The 23,000-nt window shown below is 41.3% G+C and overlaps 11 non-coding genes across 11 annotated transcripts; all 11 read left to right on the forward strand.

Annotated features, from left to right (window-relative positions):
* The first annotated feature begins 471 nt into the window (after window positions 1-471).
* Window positions 472-555, forward strand: TRNAS-GCU (transfer RNA serine (anticodon GCU)). Its single transcript has one exon. It is a non-coding gene; the product is annotated as a tRNA-Ser (tRNA).
* A 75-nt stretch (window positions 556-630) lies between these two features.
* Window positions 631-712, forward strand: TRNAS-GCU (transfer RNA serine (anticodon GCU)). Its single transcript has one exon. It is a non-coding gene; the product is annotated as a tRNA-Ser (tRNA).
* Window positions 713-12,367: 11,655 nt separating this feature from the next.
* On the forward strand, window positions 12,368-12,449 carry TRNAS-GCU (transfer RNA serine (anticodon GCU)). The gene has a single exon. It is a non-coding gene; the product is annotated as a tRNA-Ser (tRNA).
* A 75-nt stretch (window positions 12,450-12,524) lies between these two features.
* On the forward strand, window positions 12,525-12,606 carry TRNAS-GCU (transfer RNA serine (anticodon GCU)). The gene has a single exon. It is a non-coding gene; the product is annotated as a tRNA-Ser (tRNA).
* Window positions 12,607-13,058: 452 nt separating this feature from the next.
* Window positions 13,059-13,140, forward strand: TRNAS-GCU (transfer RNA serine (anticodon GCU)). The gene has a single exon. It is a non-coding gene; the product is annotated as a tRNA-Ser (tRNA).
* Window positions 13,141-13,215: 75 nt separating this feature from the next.
* Window positions 13,216-13,297, forward strand: TRNAS-GCU (transfer RNA serine (anticodon GCU)). The gene has a single exon. It is a non-coding gene; the product is annotated as a tRNA-Ser (tRNA).
* A 75-nt stretch (window positions 13,298-13,372) lies between these two features.
* Window positions 13,373-13,454, forward strand: TRNAS-GCU (transfer RNA serine (anticodon GCU)). The gene has a single exon. It is a non-coding gene; the product is annotated as a tRNA-Ser (tRNA).
* A 447-nt stretch (window positions 13,455-13,901) lies between these two features.
* On the forward strand, window positions 13,902-13,983 carry TRNAS-GCU (transfer RNA serine (anticodon GCU)). The gene has a single exon. It is a non-coding gene; the product is annotated as a tRNA-Ser (tRNA).
* Window positions 13,984-19,133: 5,150 nt separating this feature from the next.
* On the forward strand, window positions 19,134-19,215 carry TRNAS-GCU (transfer RNA serine (anticodon GCU)). Its single transcript has one exon. It is a non-coding gene; the product is annotated as a tRNA-Ser (tRNA).
* A 75-nt stretch (window positions 19,216-19,290) lies between these two features.
* TRNAS-GCU (transfer RNA serine (anticodon GCU)) lies at window positions 19,291-19,372 on the forward strand. Its single transcript has one exon. It is a non-coding gene; the product is annotated as a tRNA-Ser (tRNA).
* A 75-nt stretch (window positions 19,373-19,447) lies between these two features.
* TRNAS-GCU (transfer RNA serine (anticodon GCU)) lies at window positions 19,448-19,529 on the forward strand. Its single transcript has one exon. It is a non-coding gene; the product is annotated as a tRNA-Ser (tRNA).
* The last annotated feature ends 3,471 nt before the right edge of the window (window positions 19,530-23,000 follow it).

Consider the following 23,000-nt stretch of genomic DNA (forward strand, 5'->3'; position numbering starts at 1 on the left):
TCGACCTCCTTGGCGGAGTGACTAGCACAGCGGGCTGCAACGCCAGGGGTTCCGGGTTCGAGTCCCGGGTAAGGCATGGGTATTTGTGTTTGTCCAAAAAAACGTGCAAAACTGAGAATACTATAAAAGTTGAAAAAGTGTGAATGACGGGGGATACCACCGCGTAGGGGTATTCCCTTTCTTTCCTTCTTTTTTTTTTTAAAAAAAAAAGTGGTTAAGGCGTTGGACTGCTAATCGAATGGGCTCTGCCCGCGTGGGTTCGAATCCCATCCTCGTCGCTGACTTATTTTTCAATAACGATCATGTGAAAGGAAATGATTCTTCAATACTGCGTGCTAAACCAAATAATGTAAGACGAGGTAATTAAGGCGTTGGACTGCTAAACCATCCTCGTCGATGACTTATTTTTCAATAACGATCTTGTGAAAGCAAATGTTTCTTCAATGCTGCGTGCTAAACCAAATAGTGTAAGACGAGGTGGCCGAGTGGTTAAGGCGTTGGACTGCTAATCCAATGGCTCTGCCCGCCGCGTGGGTTCGAATCCCATCCTCGTCGGTGGCTTATTTTTCAATAACGATCTTGTGAAAGGATATAATTCTTGAATGCTGCGTGCTAATCCAAACAGTGTAAGACGAGGTGGCCGAGTGGTTAAGGCGTTGGACTGCTAATCCAATGGGCTCTGCCCGCGTGGGTTCGAATCCCATCCTCGTCGATGACTTATTTTGCAATAACGATCTTGTGGAAGGATATGATTCTTGAATGCTTCGTGCTAAACACAATAGCGTAAGACGAGGTGGCCGAGTGGATGTCGACCTCCGTGGCGAAGTGGTTAGCAGAGCGCGCTACAACGCCAGGGGTTCCGGGTTCGAGTCCCGGGTAAGGCATGGGTATTTGTGATAGTCTGTCCTGAAATAGAAATGTGAATGAAATGATATGAGTGAATGTGATGGGGGAAGCTTCCGCTTAGGGGGCTTTCCTTTATATATATATATATAAAAAAAAAGTGGTTAAGGCGTTGGACTGCTAATCCAATGGGCTCTGCCCGCGTGGGTTCAAATCCCATCCTCGTCGATGACTTATTTTGCAATAACGATCTTGTGGAAGGATATGATTCTTGAATGCTTTGTGCTAAACACAATAGCTTAAGACGAGGTGGCCAGTCAGTCTGCCTGCAAATCGTGCAGGAAGCAGTTCGTAGCGAACTCCGCTCTTCGCTTGAGAAGGCTTAGTGATCGAACTGTCCGAGTTAGCTAGGGCCGTATACGGTTTGCTAGTGTTGTGTTAGTTCTTGTTTTTTCCCCCTTGGAGTGCAAGCGAGGTTTTGGCTACAATTACCGTGAGCCAGTGAAGATACGATGAAATAGTTCACGATGAATACACAAAGACAAAACACCTTGAAATTTGTTTTCATTGATTTCAAAACGCGACCTACGTCATTGGATTTTCATCGATGGTTTCATGATGTCTACCAAGTGCCTACGAACCAAGTGCTCAGTTTTGAAATAGATTACTTTCGTAAGTGGTTGTACGTGAAATTTGCGTCAAAAGTGGTAGGAGAACGGTTACTAAATGATTTTGGTGCTGAGGTAATTTATAGTGACGTAGATGGTGACCATAAGGTTGAAGTAGAATGGGCCCACCAGCGACATGTAATTGTTAGAATCCATGTAGTCCCAACTGAATTAAGTGCAGAAGTGATAAGTCGTGTCATGAGGTCTTATGGGGAAGTGTTAAAAATCGAAGACGACACATACTCTGCAGATGACATTTACCCTACTCGAACTGGACGAGTCTTGATCAAAATGGTACTACGTAAACCCATACCCTCATATGTAAACATGAATGGAGACTCGTATTGGGTAACATACCCTGGGCAGGTTCGTACCTGCATCGCGTGCTCCGAAGAGGATCACGTAGTCGCACAGTGTCCTAAGCGTCGATCGTCTGGAAACCAGCCCCGCCGGGGGCCGGTTAATATACCCGCTGACAATGTCCCGATGGTATATGAACCAACTGTGCTACCCGTACGGACTAAACCAAGAGATTCAGCTCCACCAGTTGCAGAAGTCCCTGCGTCAGGAGATAACAATGGAGGGAACACGGATAGCCCCAGAATCACCGACGAGGAGACAGGTACCAGACTGGAAGTTAGTGTGAAGAATGCACCAACAGGAAGGGAAGAGATGGAGCAGCCAACATTGAACACTTCGGAGGAGATGCATCACATAGAAATTAGAGTTTAGTAATGTTGAAGAATGTAAGTAAGTTTAGTTTTCTTTTGTGGACAGTTCTAATCATGCAAACATTTACCTTGGCATCTATAAATTTGAACCAAATGCAAAGTAAGACCAAAATAATTGCTCTGAATGACTTTCTCATTAAATCGTCTATTGATGTGGCCCTCTTACAAGAGGTAGCCATAGACGATTTTTCTGTACTGAGCATGTTTAAAGTATACAACAATTTTACTCCCTTTGCACAAGGGACTGCCATAGCATGTAGGCGACACTTGGATTTACGTAATGTAGTGCCCCATCCCACGTGCAGACTAATAACTGCCAAATTAGGCTTAGTGTTTCTCTGTAATGTGTATGCTCCGTCAGGAAGCCAAAACAGACGGGAAAGAGAAGATTTTTTTCAACAGTTGTAGGGCCCGAGTTGACATCCCACACACTAGACACTATACTAGTGGGAGATTTTAACTGCGTAATTCGTTCACAAGATCAAAATCCAGGATACAACTTCTCACGTGCGCTCTATGAATTAACGCAGGGGTTACAACTGCGTGACGCTTGGATACACACCAATGGCGAAAGTCAAGGTTACACACATATCACCTCCAATAGTGCGTCAAGGATCGATTGGTTTTATGTCGCACCAAGATTTCAGGAATACATAATTAGTGTTCAGAATTTTCCAGTATGCTTTAGTGATCATAGTGTCCCAATTCTCAAAATAAATTTAGATTTGATCAAACCCCGACAAGGTAGCGGATACTGGCTTTTAAATAGCACATTATTACGCAATGGTAGTTATGCCCAGCTAATCAGGGAAACGTGGAACGAACTGAAGGCCTCTCGGCCAGTGCAAAAGACCCTAATCGAGTGGTGGGAAACTCGAGTTAAGCCTAAATTTCGTCAGGTCAGTAAATTCTTCAGTGCAGAGGTTAGTAGAGATCAAAGAAACAAATATAATTTTTTGTATGCAGTCTTGAATGATCTCCATCGTTTAGCACTGCAAGGTAATTTCGATCGTCCCTATGCAAATGAAATAAAAGCGCAATTACTTGCTATACATAGGAAACGAAAATCTGCAGCAATAATAAAGAGCAAGATTCTTCCTATAGACCCAGACGAGCAAGCCACACTAAGTCACATTCTTCAAGAACATAAACACGCCAGGAGTCACGTTATTCATAAATTAACTTTAGATTCCGGTGAAGTTGTTACCAGCCCTCATAGTATACACGACAGGTTTTTGCAATACTATCAAAATCTTCTTGGTCAAGCCTTTAATCCAACAGAAACGCAATGCACTTTTTTGAACTACCTCCCTGCATCACTGACAGAAAATGAAAGAACTGAGCTCACACAACCGTTTAGTAAAAGGGAGGTTCATGATGCAGTATTCAAAGCTCCGAGGAATAAAACTACAGCCGAAGATGGATTACCATCAGAATTCTATCAATGTTTCTGGGATCTAATAGGAGACGAATTAACGGAATGGGTCAACGAAGTGTTGAAAACAGGGACAATAGGGAAGACCAGTAGCACGGGAGTTATAGTGTTAGTTCCCAAAAAGGCAAATCCAAATTTCGTCACAGATTTTAGGCCAATTTCAATATTGAGTAGTGACATCAAACTTATAAGTAGGTGCATAAATCAGCGTTTAAAAAAATATATGGTTAAACTTATTGGCAATTTACAGTTTGCTTGTAATACGTCTCAAAGTATACATCACTTGCTGCAAACGATAAGAGACGTAATTCTCACCAAACAAAATAAGAATGCATCAGAGGAAATTCTATCTTTAGACTTTTCCCAAGCATATGACAGAGCGAGACACGAATATCTGTACAAAAGTCTTAGAAGCATATGGCTTGGGAGACACTTTTATTAATTGGATAAAAACATTATATAATCAAATGCTGCTAAAACTTAAAATAAAAGGTTTCTTGACAACAAGTTTTAAAATGCGACGAGGTGTACTACAAGGTAGTCCCTTGAGTAGCACATTGTACGTCCTCACAATAGCCCCCTTTTTGTTTAGTATCCAACATCATTTACAGGGCATTTCTATGGCTTCCACCACAATACAAGTTGGCAGAGTCATGGACGACGTCACGATTTTTCTCAAGGATGATAGAGATCTGTACAGTGTTAAAAGCCAAATACATACTTTTGAGCTCACATCAGGAGCAAAACTAAACAACCGAAAGTCATTCCTGATGCCCCTTGGCAAGGAGAATCCTTTCACAGACAATTCGGAGATCCCTGTAGACAAGAAAATAAAAGTTTTAGGTATAAACTTCTATGCAAATATCGATGAAACGATCGAAGCCAATAGTAAACTCACGTGCGAGAGGGCAATCTACGTCCTCAGAGTGAACAAGATGCGCTCTCTGAGTTTAAAAGCACGAGTAAGATTTATCAACGTTTTTGCTCTCTCTAAACTTTGGTATGTAGCAAAAATCCTGCCCTTCAAAACACAGCACTTAGCCAAGGTCAACAAAGCTGTTGGCTGCTTTTTGTGGCAAGATACAATTTTCCGGGTGGCAATAAATGAGGTCACGTTATCAGAGAAGACAGGTGTGTTGGCACTAATACACGTGAACACACAGGCAAGAGCATTGTTTGTACAGACTGGCTTTCAAACAGCTTTCTCACTGCACGAGTCAACGACCCAAGCATGTATACAGACGATAATACGGAACATTCCATTAGAAGCTCCCATATATATCCAAAGTATCCCCAAAAGGTTTTTGTTTTATAAGGACATCGCTTTACAGGTATGCTACCAGTTATTACGACATGAGACAATTACACCATCTGTTAGAAAGTTATATAGTGAAATCAATAGTTTCAAGCACACAGTACCACGAATAGTCAGGGATTTCAATACACATAATTGGCCACAAATATGAGAAAATGTCTCCGCCCAACACCTTTCAAATACTGGCCAATCAATATGGTACAAAGTGGTTCATCGCGTTATAGTGACAAGAGATAGGACATACCAATATGGAATCAGTGACTCTCCTAACTGTATATCATGCAACGTGCCTGACTCCTTAGCCCACAGGATAACGAAGTGTCGCAACTCCTCCACGGCATGGAACAAATTGCGAACAATGCTCAGTCGTATATGCTGCACCTCATTAACAAAGTTTACGGATACAGATATAGTTTTTCCTGATTTCAATTTTTTTCCACCAACAAAACAACGAGCAGTACAATAGTTGATAACAGAATACTTATTATATATATTTCACAACGACGAGAGCAATTTTCAGAAACAATTCAGTATCTTCTTGCAAGAACAATATGAAAAAATTCCTCTCCAAGCAAGGAAGAAATGGTATGCAAATTTCTTATTAGTGCATTATACTTAATTTAGGTCAAACAAATATGTAAAGGTTAACCAGATAGAAATACAAATTTTAATAGCAGTAATACACTTATGTCAAAAACAATGTAATTCCATAACTTGTATATCAGAAGAGACAATAAAAAAAAATATATAAAAAAAAAAGGTGGCCGAGTGGTTAAGAGGGAGGTGGAGTTTGGCGAAGGTCGCCGTGGAAAGCGCTTAAATTTAACATGGGCTTTTTTGCATTTTGTTGAATATAACGTTTTAGGGCAAAAATTTGCCGGAAAACACGCAGTGGATGTGAACTTAGTTTATGAAACTTTGAGTACATGACACATTTATGCAATTTCAGTTCGTTAAATGTGCACAAATTCCATTATTTTTTTTCAATTTCCCATAAGGAAATACGTAAATAAGCACAGAATGGTTATAGGATTTGTGGGTAGCACCAACGAAAATGGCCATTATGATGCATACTAACGTAATGCTCAATCCTTTTATGACTGAGCTAGGGAGGGCTTTTCTTTCAAAAGTCACTTGCACGGCCCAAAATGATTGTTTAAAAATGTCATGTATTATCGACGGCGAAAGATACGGCCGCTTCAGCCGAATTTCATTCATCATAGTTCGCCACTTGGCCACTAGATGTCTCTGTTCGAAAATTGCCCCAGGGTGACGGGAGGGCTATTTCGCGCGGGTGTTTGAATCCTCTGCACAGCTGGGTCCCGTCCCCTCCTCAGAAGGTCCCGTAGCTGTCACAGCTTGATTTATTGCCTCTTTCCCAGGCAAGAAACCAAGAAAGCAGGAAGGCCATGAGTTTGTGTATGTTTGAGTGTAGAGAAGCAGAGCATATTTACCGTGAATTGGAACCAGTGACACAGTAAATTTATCTCGATCCCTACCGCGAAGGACGTATTCAGGGGGGTCCAGGAGTCCCAACCTCCCCCCGAAAGACTTACCAAGTACAAAAATTAATGAGATCATAAAATAACTTCAATTAAGTAATGAAAATAAGGTTGTTGTCTAATCGCAATTTGTTTATTTCCGCAAAAATATTGGAAAGCAATACGACTTTGAATGACAGTACCAAAGAAGATTTATGCAAGAATTATTACTACTTATAATAACATGCAAAATATTACCAGGAATTTTACTTTCGTCAACTGGATCTAACATCATTTTTTCATACTCAACAAATATTATATTCTTTATCTATTTGGCATTAATTTCCTTGCCAGGGCAGTTTCTATTTATTTACAAATTTTGCCGACCTTAACTACACGTAAGCTAGATAATGAATACGTGATGTTATACTGTATCACTGTTGTTATATCGCCTTCTTATCTATTAATGTAATAAAAATACGTATATTAATTAATTTAATATAATTATACTTATTTTAATTTAACATTATTAATATTATTATTTTGAGACATTACGTTAGGACGCCCCTCCGAAATATATATCTCGATACGTGCCTGGTGTTCGATTTGAAAAAAATGTAGAAAAGGCGGGGAGGGTGGTAGCGCTTCCTCTTTTTACATTTCGATAGTTTTACCTCACATGTAGTACTTTGTGAGTCAACGGTGCAGATAGGAAATACGTGTACACACACACACATAATTGATGATTCGCAAAGGAACTTCGTTAAATTCCCATGCTTGTTCCGCTCACAAATCATATCCTCTCCAAATTACAATAGCCTACTATCGTTGTTGCTTACATATGTGTGTGTGTGTGTGTGTGTGGTTCCTAGAACTTCACTATTTCCAAACATAAACTTGATGTGACTCTTACAAAACATTTGTTTTTGTAGTGGAAGGATCATGAAAAGGTCTACTGTTTCTTTGCAAATCTTCAATTAATCTAAAATTTAGTATAAAAACATAATTTTGGCTGACTTGCTAACTTGAGATTTAAAGACAAATTATTAATTTGAATTCTCCATAACAATAACAAAAGTGACATAAAATGTAGAAGGACAAGACTAGTGTTGCCCACGGGACGAGACGGGACAGGCTTTTAAAAATTCGAGATGAGATTGATCATGTGTCCCGAGACAAACGAATATTTTCGAGACGAGACAGGCCAAAGTCTCGTCTCGTGGGCAACACTAGACAAGACTCTTGGCTTGGTTGAGAATTACATTAGAGATGTACAGGTTAGGAAAGGGGGGGGGGGAGAATTCAGTCTTCTTCCTTTTCAGCGCGAACCCTGCCTCCTACATTCTACATGTCCATTCAAAATGTCTTCTTAGTTTCAGATATTTTTGCCTCCCCTATAGCGTAATGGTAAAGATGATCCTCGTAATGTCAAAAAAGGTCCCGAGTTTGGTACCTGGTGGACGCCCAATAGTTCAATCCCACTATAAATGTAGATTAGCCTATCTATACATAAAGAAGACTTGCAGAAACTCAAACTCAAGATACTCAAACGACCGGCATAGGGTTGACGGCGCTTGGTGCAGTGAGAGAGCTCCCCTTTGCCAAATCAAAATTAGGAAACAAAAACTCATCTTCAGGGGTTCCCTCACTTTTTCGCCCTTAGATGGCAGCTGCTGATAAGGGATGAGCATTCCACCTCCCCCCAAAAAAATCTGCCTACGGGCCTGCTGTCCTGCATCATGACCGTCCGGTCTAAGGCGTCATGCTTTGGGCTCTCCAGCTACGGGACGCGCGCAGGTTCGAGTCTCCTGGAAGAAGCGTAACGACTTTTCTCCTGATATTTCGGCCAGTCAAACTCGCGGCCCGCGGGCCGCATGTAGGCCCCAGCATCCGTTAATGCGGCCCGCCTTGGCCCCACTTAACACTTCATGCTTGAAATTATCTATACATTTGTAGTTATCCCGTTTTCTCTTTTCTCGTGATACAAGACCAGACTCATCCAAACTTCAACACATTGACCAATTTTCCCTACACAGGTATACATTCCATTATAGAGTAGATGTTGTGTCAACTAAGCAAGCTGATGGACATGTTACTTCTGAAGTACGAAAATATCTTGCCAGCTGGGGGAGGGCAGCGTGCATACTTTCTGTGAGTTTGTTTCTTGATTTTCAAGGATTTACCTGGAAGAAAAGTCAGTTTCTGTAAAAGTTTCAGAGAACCATATGGCTTCCCAAACTTCGTGGGAGTAAGAAAAGGACTATAGACGAGGAATGTAGATTTTTCAAGTGAAATGCTTACTTTTGTTGTGAAGTGAATAGTGAAAAGCGTAGAAAATTTGTACCCTGATAAAGTTTATTCATCCAGAAGTATTTCTATATCACGAAATAAATTTGCCAACCTCTGTGGCAGAGTGGTTAGCACAGCCCGTTGCGACACCAGAGGTTGCGGGTTCGAATCCTGACCTGAGCATGGGTGTTCTTTGTATGTGTCTCTTCATCAATTTCATCATACCATTACTCATCCTCATCGTCGCCAGTAGCCAAACGTGGCAGAAAAGCAACGCTAATAAAAAAAAAATTAAAAAAATCAACGATGAGAACTGCACAAAGGGACTTGATTATAAGAAAGGAAACTGTGGCCGAGCGCGCTCAGCAGTTGCCCGATGGTCTGACCATGGAAGTTTCCACGTTCCAGCCGTGGCATTAGCCTGGACATAGAGTGTTAGAGTGTAAAAGAGAGAGAGAGAGAGAGAGTGAGAGAGAGAGAGAGAGAGTGACTGAGTGAGTGAGTGACTGACTGAGTGCGTGCGTGTCTTCATTCATCCTCCTCGTCGCTAATTGTCAAATGTGGCAGAAGCAGAAAATAAAATACAAATACAGACGTGTCAAACGTGTAATTTTCAACTACGAAAATGTATAATTAGAAACATATGCAGAGGATAAACACTGTATGAAATTAACAATATATTATTCACGCAAGATGGTATATTTCCTCTGCTTTACATAGTACATATAAAATTTAATACACTAAAGCATGCAAGAAATATCCATTTCTCATTGAAGCAGAGGAACTTAGTGCTAGCTGTCAACGACAGAGCTATTGCTTGTTATTTATTCAGTTTATTTTCTCTTTAGGAAAAAAGTTCCTGTACCTTCATAAGCATGGGAGTCCGGAAGGGAGGGCAAGAGGGGCCATGTCCCCCCACGGGAGAATGAATGTCCACATAATAATTATATATATATCTTTCACAGATAATTTAATTTCCATCACAGTAATATATGTTACTCATTATAATTGTGTTTAAGGAGCGTGATAATTTCAGACTGAAATAATGTTTTTGCCCCCGCCCTGGAAAAGATCCTGCGGACGTCCATGTTCATAAGATAGTTTACTGTGGTGTAAAAAGGATTTTAAACTCGTCGCGATTAGCCAAAAGGGACGGGAAAGCGACGCTAAATAACAAAAATCAACTCAAATCAGTAAAGAAGATTTATGTCGAGTTAACAGCTATTGAAAAATACTGTAAAATATATTTACTCGAAAAATAATCAACCAATCAATCAACGTATCTACATTCTCGGTGGTGTTACATTTCAATTGTTCGGATTCCAGTAAACATTCCATCTTGTCGTCATCCGTAAGACTGCCATTGTGACCGTAATACTTGTAGTTATTTCGGAGCAAGATGACCAGATATGATACGTGACTTATCCTGAGGGGTGCGAAAGCCAAAGCTAAAAACTAAACACAGTCCATAATTACCATAGCATCAGGTCTTACAAGATATATACATACAGGTGAGTCACTATTCTGTGACATCATCAGTAATAGGTCTTAATATTAAATAACACAAAAATCACGCAGCAAATTAAAGGTATTACGAATAACATTAAAAATATTTCTAGAACTGGAAAGAGCAATAAACATTTGTGCAACGAGAAAGGAAATTAACAACAATAAATATTAGTTCGAGGGGAAGCACGTGTCATAATGATACAAAATGATAACATGTAGAAAGTTTCAAATACGTTTGAGCTGTTTTTAAGATGGGTAATACATAAAGTATAAGTTCAATGTTTACCTTTTCGTTACCTTACATCATTGATACTACTTTAGTTGTACATTTTGTTCCATTGGTTTGTCTTTCGCGTCTTCTGATTATCCCTAGGTCATTCCACATATCAGAGACTTTTTCCTTTAAATTCGAAATAGTCTCGCTCCCGTCCATCTCGAATTATTATCAGCACTGTTCGTAGTAGTTAAAATAATAACAGTTAATATTTTTTGTGCTTATTACTATTAGATACACGAAACCCCCTACAAAAAAAATGGCGACTAGTATGCCTCTGCCTTGTTATTACTGCCACTGGTATGCTATACATTTACACAGCGTACTTTCAATTAGTTATTCTTACTTGATTCGTCGTTACTTTCAACTGATAATCTCTACCTCCTTCTTTACTATCAATTTATAATCTCAACCGCACAAAGAGAAATTCTACATAATTATAGCAGCCACTGTAATCAACAAAATTTATTCAATCCAAATCTCATTTGTGAAGGTCCTGACTGTTTGCCGTGGCCATTTCCCATGCAGTGAATATTTTGCCAGTGGAGAAATCTTGAGAGAAGCCAAAACCAGAATGAAATGAAACAGGTGGTGCCCTTTCGCAGCGGTCACGAAGGGGAGGGGGTGGTGAAGGCAGGGGGGAAACATGGTGGCAAGTCTTTCCACCATGGGGGGTAGGTCCTCTGCCCCCCGGCCTGGGCTCTTCCTCTAGTTTAGGACACAAGCGAGAAGAATTGCTAGTTCTCTGATATGTCGCTAGGTGTCTCTGTATCGCGCCGGGGCAGGAAAACTCTTTTCATGCCAACCTCCAGCCCACTCTTAAGGCTTTGGACTGCTAATCCAATGGGCTCTGCCCGCGTGGGTTCGAATCCCATCCTCGTCGCTGACTTATTTTTCAATAACGATCATGTGAAAGGAAATGATTCTTCAATGCTGCGTGCTAAACCAAATAATGTAAGACGAGGTAATTAAGGCGTTGGACTGCTAAACCATCCTCGTCGATGACTTATTTTTCAATAACGATCTTGTGAAAGGAAATGTTTCTTCAATGCTGTGTGCTAAACCAAATAGTGTAAGACAAGGTGGTGTCGACCTCCGTGGCGAAGTGGTTAGCAGAGCGCGCTACAACGCCAGGTGTTCTGGGTTCGAGTCCCGGGTAAGGCATGGATATTTGTGTTCTTCCAGTTGATAAGAAACAAAGAAAATGTAGGAAGTGTAAAAGTGAGAAAAAGAGTGAATGGTGGGGAATACCTCCGTGTATCCGTGTAATGGGTATTTCCTTTTTTTTTTTAAAAAAAAGAAAGTGGTTAAGGCGTTGGACTGCTAATCCAATGGGCTCTGCCCGCGTGGGTTTGAATCCCATCCTCGTCGGTGCCTTATTTTTCAATAACGATCTTGTGAAAGGAAATGTTTCTTCAATGCTGCGTGCTAAACCAAATAGTGTAAGACGAGGTGGCCGAGTGGCGTCGATCTCCGTGGCGAAGTGGTTAGCAGAGCGCGCTACAACGCCAGGGGTTCTGGGTTCGAGTCCCGGGTAAGGCATGGGTATTTGTGTTCGTCCAGTTGATAACAAAGAAAGAAAAATGTAAGAATTGAAAAGTGTAAAAGTGAGAAAAAGAGTGAATGGTGGGGGATACCTCCGTGTAGGGGGTATTTCCTTTAAAAAAAAAAAAAAAAAAGTGGTTAAGGCGTTGGACTGCTAATCCAATGGGCTCTGCCCGCGTGGGTTCGAATCCCATCCTCGTCGGTGGCTTATTTTTCAATAACGATCTTGTGAAAGGAAATGTTTCTTCAATGCTGCGTGCTAAACACAATAGCGTTAGACGAGGTGGCCGAGTGGTTAAGGCGTTGGACTGCTAATCCAATGGGCTCTGTCCGCGTGGGTTCGAATCCCATCCTCGTCGATGACTTATTTTGCAATAATGATCTTGTGGAAGGATATGATTCTTGAATGCTTCGTGCTAAACACAATAGCGTAAGACGAGGTGGCCGAATGGTTAAGGCGTTGGACTGCTAATCCAATGGGCTCTGCCTGCGTGGGTTCGAATCCCATCCTCGTCGATGACTTATTTTGCAATAACCATCTCGTGGAAGGATATGATTCTTGAATGCTTCGTGCTAAACAAAATAGCGTAAGACGAGGTGGCCGAGTGGTTGTCGGCCCCCGTGGCGGATTGGTTAGCACATCGCGCTACGACGCCGGGGGTCCCGGGTTCGAGTCCCGGGTAAGGCATGGGTATTTGTGTTCGTCCAGTTAATAAGAAACAAAGAAAATGTAAGAATTGAAAAGTGTAAAAGTGAGAAAAGAGTGAATGGTGTGGATACCTCCGTGTAGGGGGTATTTCCTTTGTATATAAAAAAAAAAAAAAGTGGTTAAGGCCTTTGGACTGCTAATCCAATGGGCTCTGCCCGCGTGGGTTCGAATCCCATCCTCGTCGATGATTTATTTTTCAATAACGATCTTGTGGAAGGATATGATTCTTGAATGCTTCGTGCTAAACACAATAGCGTAAGACGAGGTGGCCGAATGGTTAAGGCGTTGGACTGCTAATCCAATGGGCTCTGCCCGCGTGGGTTCGAATCCCATCCTCGTCGGTTACTTATTTTTCAATAACGATCTTGTGAAAGGAAATGTTTCTTCAATGCTACGTGCTAAACCAAATAGTGTAAGACGAGGTGGCCGAGTGGTTAAGGCGTTGGACTGCTAATCCAATGGGCTCTGCCTGCGTGGGTTCGAATCCCATCCTCGTCGGTGGCTTATTTTGCAATAACGATCTTGTGAAAGGAAATGATTCTTCAATGCTGCGTGGTAAACCAAATAGTGTAAGACGAGGTGGCCGAGTGGTTAAGGCGTTGGACTGCTAATCCAATGGGCTCTGCCCGCGTGTGTTCGAATCCCATCCTCGTCGATGACTTATTTTGCAATAACCATCTCGTGGAAGGATATGATTCTTGAATGCTTCGTGCTAAACAAAATAGCGTAAGACGAGGTGGCCGAGTGGTTGTCGGCACCCGTGGCGGATTGGTTAGCACATCGCGCTACGACGCCGGGGGTCCCGGGTTCGAATCTTGGCTCGGACATGGATGTTTGTGATTGTCTGTCCTGAAAAAGTCCTGAAATTGAAATATGAATGAAATGATATGAGTGAATGAAGTGTGATGGGGGAAGCTTCCGCGTAGGGCCTTTCCTTTAGAAAAAAAAAGAAAAAAAAAGTGGTTAAGGCGTTGAACTGCTAATGCAATGGGCTCTGCCCGCGTGGGTTCGAATCCCATCCTCGTCGGTGGCTTATTTTTCAATAACGATCTTGTGAAAGGAAATGTTTCTTCAATGCTGCGTGCTAAACACAATAGCGTAAGACGAGGTGGCCGAGTGGTTAAGGCGTTGGACTGCTAATCCAATGGGCTCTGCCCGCGTGGGTTCGAATCCCATCCTCGTCGGTGGCTTATTTTTCAATAACGATCTTGTGAAAGGAAATGTTTCTTCAATGCTGCGTGCTAAACCAAATAGTGTAAGACGAGGTGGTTCAGTCTACCTGCAGCTCGTGCAGGTATCAGTTCGTACCGAGCTCCACTCTTCGCGTGAGAAGGCTTAGTTATCGAACTGTCCGAGTTAGCTAGGGCCGTATACGGTTTGCTAGTGTTGTGTTAGTTCTTTTTTCCTTTGGAGTGCAAGCGAGGTTTTGACTACAATTACTGTGAGCCAGTGAAGATACGATGAAATAGTTCACGATGAATACACAAAGAGAAAACACCTTGAAATTTGTTTTCCGTGAGGTCAAAACGCGACCTACGTCATTGGATTTTCATCGATGGTTTCATGATGTCTACCAAGTGCCTACGAACCAAGTGCTCAGTTTTGAAATAGATTACTTTCGTAAGTGTTTGTACGTGAAATTTGCGACAAAAGTGGTAGGAGAACGGCTACTAAATGATTTTGGTGCTGAGGTAATCTACAGTGACGTAGATGGTGATCATAAAGTTGAAGTAGAATGGGCCCACCAGCGGCATGTAATCGTCAGAATCCATGTAGTCCCAATCGAATTAAGTGCAGAAGTTATAAGTCGTGTCATGAGGTCTTATGGGGAAGTGTTAAAAATTGAAGACGAGACATACTCTGCAGATCACATTTACCCTACTCGAACTGGACGTGTCTTGATTAAAATGATACTACGTAAACCCATACCCTCATATGTAACAATGAATGGAGACTCTTATTGGGTAACATACCCTGGGCAGGTGCGTACGTGCCTCGCGTGTTCGGGGGAGGATCATGTAGTTGCTCAGTGCCCTAAGCGTCGATCCTCAGGGAACCAGCCCCGCAGGGGTCCGGTTAATATACCCGCTGACAATGTCCCGATGGTATATGAACCAACTGTGCTACCCGTACGGACTAAACCAAGAGATTCAGCTCCGTTAGTTGCAGAAGTCCCAGCGTCAGGAGATAGCAATGGAGGGAACACGGATAGCCCCAGAATCACCGACGAGGAGACAGGTACCAGACAGGAAGTTAGTGAGAAGAATGCACCAACAGGAAGGGACGAGATGGAGCAGCCAACATTGACCACTGCAGAGGAGATGCATCACATACCCCCGCCCCCACCCCCAAGTGCTTTGTTCCCGGAGTCAGAATTCCCCGTAGTTACCTCTCCTAGGAAATCACGGTCAAGATCTGTATCAAGGTTACGGTCAGTGGCGGAAGAGTCCATGGTGCTACGTAGAAAGAAGAAGAAAAATAATGAATGCGTAAGTTCCACAATAGTTCATAACGAATTTAGAGTAGAACCTGGTACCCCAAAACAAGATGTTTCAAAGGGTAGTTTAACAAGTCATTCAGGAAATGTAATTAAAGAGAAACCTTCGACGAGTAACAAACTTACCCCAGATTTATTTAGTGGAAAGCATAGTTAATGCATTCTAGGCAGAAATTAGAGTTTAGTAATGTTGAAGAATGTAAGTAAGTTTAGTTTTCTTTTGTGGACAGTTCTAATCATGCAAACATTTACCTTGGCATCTATAAATTTGAATAAAATGCAAAGTAAGACCAAAATAATTGCTCTCAATGACTTTCTCATTAAATCGTCTATTGATGTGGCCCTCTTACAAGAGGTAGCCATAGATGATTTTTCTGTACTGAACATGTTTAAAGTTTACAACAATTTTACTCCCTTTGCACAAGGGACTGCCATAGCATGTAGGCGACACTTGGATTTACGTAATGTAGTGCCCCATCCCACGGGCAGACAAATCAGTGCCAAATTAGGCTCAGTGTTTCTCTGTAATGTGTATGCTCCGTCAGGAAGCCAAAACAGACGGGAAAGAGAAGATTTTTTTTCAACAGTTGTAGGGCCCGAGTTGACATCCCACACACTAGACACTATACTAGTGGGAGATTTTAACTGCGTAATTCGTTCACAAGATCAAAATCCAGGATACAACTTCTCACGTGCGCTCTATGAATTAACGCAGGGGTTACAACTGCGTGACGCTTGGATACACACCAATGGCGAAAGTCAAGGTTACACACATATCACCTCCAATAGTGCGTCAAGGATCGATAGGTTTTATGTCGCACCAAGATTTCAGGAATACATAATTAGTGTTCAAAATTTTCCAGTATGCTTTAGTGATCATAGTGTCCCAATTCTCAAAATAAATTTAGATTTGATCAAACCCCGACAAGGTAGCGGATACTGGCTTTTAAATAGCACATTATTACGCAATGGTAGTTATGTCCAGCTAATCAGGGAAACGTGGAACGAACTCAAGGCCTCTCGGCCAGTACACAAGACCCTAATCGAGTGGTGGGAAACTCGAGTTAAGCCTAAATTTCGTCAGGTCAGTAAATTCTTCAGTGCAGAGGTTAGTAGAGATCAAAGAAACAAATATAATTTTTTGTATGCAGTCTTGAATGATCTACATCGTTTAGCATTGCAAGGTAATTTCGATCGTCCTTATGCAAATGAAATAAAAGCGCAATTACTTGCTATACATAGGAAACGAAAATCTGCAGCAATAATAAAGAGCAAGATTCTTCCTATAGACCCAGACGAGCAAGCCACACTAAGTCACATTCTTCAAGAACATAAACACGCCAGGAGTCACGTAATTCATAAATTAACTTTAGATTCCGGTGAAGTTGTCACCAGCCCTCATAGTATACACGACAGGTTTTTGCAATACTATAAAAATCTTCTTGGTCAAGCCTTTAATCCAATAGAAACGCAATGCAATTTTTTGAACTACCTCCCTGCGTCACTGACAGAAAATGAAAGAACTGAGCTCACACAACCGTTTAGTAAAAAGGAGGTTCATGATGCAGTATTCAAAGCTCCGAGGAATAAAACTACAGCCGAAGATGGATTACCATCAGAATTCTATCAATGTTTCTGGGATCTAATAGGAGACGAATTAACGGAATGGGTCAACGAAGTGTTGACAACAGGGACCATAGGGAAGACCAGTAGCACGGGAGTTATAGTGTTAGTTCCCAAAAAGGCAAATCCAAAGTTCGTCACAGATTTTAGGCCAATTTCCATATTGAGCACTGACATCAAACTTATAAGTAGGTGCATAAATCAGCGTTTAAAAAAATATATGGTTAAACTTATTGGCACTTTACAGTTCGCTTGTAATACGTCCCAAAGTATACATCACTTGCTACAAACGATAAGAGACGTAATTATTACTAAACAAAATAAGAATGCATCAGAGGCAATTCTATCTTTAGATTTTTCTCAAGCATATGACAGAGTGAGCCACGAATATCTGTACAAAGTCTTAGAAGCATATGGCTTCGGAGACACTTTTCTTAATTGGATAAAAACATTATATAATCATATGCTGCTAAAACTCAAAATAAATGGTTTCTTGACAACAAGTTTTAAAATGCGACGAGGTGTACTACAAGGTAGTCCCTTGAGTAGCACATTGTACGTCCTCACAATAGCCCCCTTTTTGTTTAGTATCCAACATCATTTACAGGGCATTTCTATGGCTTCCACCACAATACAAGTTGGCAGTTTCATGGACGACGTCACGATTTTTCTCAAGGATGAAAGAGATCTGTACAGTGTTAAAAGCCAAATACATACTTTTGAGCTCACATCAGGAGCAAAACTAAACAATCGAAAGTCATTCCTGATGCCCCTTGGCAAGGAGAATCCTTTCACAAACAATACGGCGATCCCTGTAGACAAGAAAATAAAAGTTTTAGGTATAAACTTCTATGCAAATATCGATGAAACGATCGAAGCCAATAGTAATCTCACGTGCGAGAGGGCAATCTACGTCCTCAGAGTGAACAAGATGCGCTCTCTGAGTTTAAAAACACGAGTAAGATTTATCAACGTTTTTGCCCTCTCTAAACTTTGGTATGTAGCAAAAATCCTGCCCTTCAAAACACAGCACTTAGCCAAGGTCAACAAAGCAGTTGGCTGCTTTTTGTGGCACGATACAATTTTCCGGGTGGCAATAAATGAGGTCACGTTATCAGAGAAGACAGGTGGGTTGGCACTAATACACGTGAACACACAGGCAAGAGCATTGTTTGTACAGACTGGCCTTCAAACAGCTTTCTCACTGCACGAGTCAACGACCCAAGCATGTATACAGAAGATAATACAGAACATTCCATTAGAAGCTCCCATCGATATTCAAAGTATCCCCAAAAGATTTTCGTTTTATAAGGACATCGCTTTACAGGTATGCTACCAGTTATTACGACATGAGACAATTACACCATCTGTTAAAAAGTTATATAGTGAAATCAATAGTTTCAAGCACACAGTACCACGAATAGTCCGGGATTTCAATACACATAATTGGCCACAAATATGGGAAAATGTCTCCGCCAAACACCTTTCAAAAGCTGCCCAATCAATATGGTACAAAGTGGTTCATCGTGTTATAGTGACAAGAGATAGGACATACCAATATGGAATCAGTGACTCTCCTAATTGTATATCATGCAACGTGCCTGACTCTTTAGCCCACAGGATAACCAAGTGTCGCAACTCCTCCACGGCGTGGAACAAATTGCGAACAATGCTCAGTCGTATATGCCGCACCTCATTAACAAAGTTTACGGATACAGATATAGTTTTTCCTGCTTTCAATTTTTATCCACCAACAAAACAACGAGCAGTACAATGGTTGATAACAGAATACTTATTATATATATTTCACAATGACGAGAGCAGTTTTCAGAAACAATTCAGTATCTTCTTGCAAGAACAATATGAAAAAATTCCTCTCCAAGCAAGGAAGCAATGGTATGCAAATTTCTTATTAGTGCTTTATACTTAATTTAGGTCAAACAAAAATGTAAAGGTTAACCAGATAGAAATACGAATTGTAATAGCAGTACTACACTTATGTCAAAAACAATGTAATTCCATAACTTGTATATCAGAATGAGACAATAAAAAAAAAAAAAAAAAAAAAAAGGTGGTTAAGGCGTTGGACTGCTAATCCAATGGGCTCTGCCCGCGTGGGTTCGAATCCCATCCTCGTCGATGACTTATTTTGCAATAACGATCTTGTGGAAGGATATGATTTTTGAATGCTTCGTGCTAAACACAATAGCGTAAGACGAGGTGGCCGAGTGGTTAAAGCGTTGGACTGCTAATCCAATGGGCTCTGTCTGCGTGGGTTCGAATCCGATCCTCGTCGGTGACTTATTTTGTAATAACGATCTTGTGGAAGGATATGATTCTTGAATGCTTCGTGCTAAACACAATAGCGTAAGACGAGGTGGCCGAGTGGTTAAGGCGTTGGACTGCTAATCCAATGGGCTCTGTCTGCGTGGGTTCGAATCCCATCCTCGTCGGTGACTTATTTTGTAATAACGATCTTGTGGAAGGATATGATTCTTGAATGCTTCGTGCTAAACACAATAGCGTTAGACGAGGTGGCCGAGTGGTTAAGGCGTTGGACTGCTAATCCAATGGGCTCTGCCCGCTTGGGTTCGAATCCCATCCTCGTCGATGACTTATTTTGCAATAACGATCTTGTGGAAGGATATGATTCTTGAATGCTTTGTGCTAAACACAATAGCGTAAGGCGAGGTGGCCAGTCAGTCTGCCTGCAAATCGTGCAGGAAGCAGTTCGTAGCGAGCTCCGCTCTTCGCTTGAGAAGAATTAGTGATCGAACTGTCCGAGTTAGCTAGGGCCGTATACGGTTTGCTGGTGTTGTGTTAGTTATTGTTTTTTCCCCCTTGGAGTGCAAGCGAGATTTTGGCTACAATTACCGTGAGCCAGTGAAGATACGATGAAATAGTTCACGATGAATACACAAAGAGAAAACACCTTGAAATTTGTTTTCATTGATTTCAAAACGCGACCTACGTCATTGGATTTTCATCGATGGTTTCATGATGTCTACCAAGTGCCTACGAACCAAGTGCTCAGTTTTGAAATAGATTACTTTCGTAAGTGTTTGTACGTGAAATTTGCGTCAAAAGTGGTAGGAGAACGGTTACTAAATGATTTTGGTGCTGAGGTAATTTATAGTGACGTAGATGGTGACCATAAGGTTGAAGTAGAATGCGCCCACCAGCGACATGTAATTGTTAGAATCCATGTAGTCCCAACTGAATTAAGTGCAGAAGTGATAAGTCGTGTCATGAGGTCTTATGGGGAAGTGTTGAAAATCGAAGACGAGACATACTCTGCAGATCACATTTACCCCACTCGAACTGCACGTGTCTTGATCAAAACGGTACTACGTAAACCCATACCCTCATATGTAAACATGAATGGAGACTCCTATTGGGTAACATACCCTGGGCAGGTTCGTACCTGCATCGCGTGCTCCGAAGAGGGTCACGTAGTCGCTCAGTGTCCTAAGCGTCGATCGTCTGGAAACCAGCCCCTCCGGGGCCGGTTAATATACCCGCTGACAATGTCCCAATGGTATATGAACCAACTGTGCTACCCGTACGGACTAAACCAAGAGATTCAGCTCCACCAGTTGCAGACGTCCCTGCGTCAGGAGATAACAATGGAGGGAACACGGATAGCCCCAGAATCACCGACGAGGAGACAGGTACCAGACAGGAAGTTAGTGTGAAGAATGCACCAACAGGAAGGGAAGAGATGGAGCAGCCAACATTGAACACTTCGGAGGAGATGCATCACATACCCCCGCCCCCACCCCCAAGTGCTTTGTTCGCGGAGGCAGAATTCCCCGTAGTTACCTTTCCTAGGAAATCACGGTCAAGATCTGTATCAAGGTTACGGTCAGTGGCGGAAGAGTCCATTGTGCTACGTAGAAAGAAGAAGAAAAATAATGAATGCTTAAGTTCCACAATAGTTCATAACGAATTTAGAGTAGAACCTGGTACCCCAAAACAAGATGTTTCAAAGGTTAGTTTAACAAGTAATTCAGCAAATGTAACTAAAGAGAAACCTTCGACGAGTAACAAACTTACCCCAGATTTATTTAGTGGAAAGCATAGTTAATGCATTCTAGGCAGAAATTAGAGTTTAGTAATGTTGAAGAAAGTAAGTAAGTTTAGTTTTCTTTTGTGGACAGTTATGATCATGCAAACATTTACCTTGGCATCTATAAATTTGAATCAAATGCGAAGTAAGACCAAACTAATTGCTCTCAATGACTTTCTCATTAAATCGTCTATTAATGTGGCCCTCTTACAAGAGGTAGCCATAGACGATTTTTCTGTACTGAGCATGTTTAAAGTATACAACAATTTTACTCCCTTTGCACAAGGGACTGCCATATCATGTAGGCGACACTTGGATTTACGTAATGTAGTGCCCCATCCCACGGGCTGACAAATAAGTGCCAAATTAGGCTCAGTGTTTCTCTGTAATGTGTATGCTCCGTCAGGAAGCCAAAACAGACGGGAAAGAGAAGATTTTTTTTCAACAGTTGTAGGGCCCGAGTTGACATCCCACACACTAGACACTATACTAGTGGGAGATTTTAACTGCGTAATTCGTTCACAAGATCAAAATCCAGGATACAACTTCTCACGTGCGCTCTATGAATTAACGCAGGGGTTACAACTGCGTGACGCTTGGATACACACCAATGGCGAAAGTCAAGGTTACACACATATCACCTCCAATAGTGCGTCAAGGATCGATAGGCTTTATGTCGCACCCAGATTTCAGGAATACATATTTAGTGTTCAAAATTTTCCAGTATGCTTTAGTGACCATAGTGTTCCAATTCTCAAAATAAATTTAGATTTGATCAAACTCCGACAAGGTAGCGGATACTGGCTTTTAAATAGCACATTATTACGCAATGGTAGTTATGTCCAGCTAATCAGGGAAACGTGGAACGAACTGAAGGCCTCTCGGCCAGTGCAAAAGACCCTAATCGAGTGGTGGGAAACTCGAGTTAAGCCTAAATTTCGTCAGGTCAGTAAATTCTTCAGTGCAGAGGTTAGTACAGATCAAAGAAACAAATATAATTTTTTGTATGCAGTCTTGAATGATCTCCATCGTTTAGCACTGCAAGGTAATTTCGATCGTCCCTATGCAAATGAAATAAAAGCGCAATTACTTGCTATACATAGGAAACGAAAATCTGCAGCAATAATAAAGAGCAAGATTCTTCCTATAGATCCAGACGAGCAAGCCACACTAAGTCACATTCTTCAAGAACATAAACACGTCAGGAGTCACGTTATTCATAAATTAACTTTAGATTCCGGTGAAGTTGTCACCAGCCCTCATAGTATACACGACAGGTTTTTGCAATACTATAAAAATCTTCTTGGTCAAGCCTTTAATCCAACAGAAACGCAATGCAATTTTTTGAACTACCTCCCTGCATCACTGACAGAAAATGAAAGAACTGAGCTCACACAACCGTTTAGTAAAAAGGAGGTTCATGATGCAGTATTCAAAGCTCCGAGGAATAAAACTACAGCCGAAGATGGATTACCATCAGAATTCTATCAATGTTTCTGGGATCTAATAGGAGATGAATTAACGGAATGGGTCAACGAAGTGTTGACAACAGGGACAATAGGGAAGACCAGTAGCACGGGAGTTATAGTGTTAGTTCCCAAAAAGTCAAATCCAAATTTCGTCACAGATTTTAGGCCAATTTCCATATTGAGCAGTGACATCAAACTTATAAGTAGGTGCATAAATCAGCGTTTAAAAAAATATATGGTTAAACTTATTGGCAATTTACAGTTCGCTTGTAATACGTCTCAAAGTATACATCACTTGCTACAAACGATAAGAGACGTAATTATTACCAAACAAAATAAGAATGCATCAGAGGCAATTCTATCTTTAGACTTTTCACAAGCATATGACAGAGGGAGCCACGAATATCTGTACAATGTCTTAGAAGCATATGGCTTCGGAGACACTTTTCTTAATTGGATAAAAACATTATATAATCATATGCTGCTAAAACTCAAAATAAATGGTTTCTTGACAACAAGTTTTAAAATGCGACGGGGTGTACA

Source organism: Lepisma saccharinum, chromosome 16 (genome assembly GCF_977018435.1).
Source record: "Lepisma saccharinum chromosome 16, izLepSacc3.1, whole genome shotgun sequence".
In the NCBI taxonomy this organism is placed as follows: Eukaryota; Metazoa; Arthropoda; class Insecta; order Zygentoma; family Lepismatidae; genus Lepisma; species Lepisma saccharinum.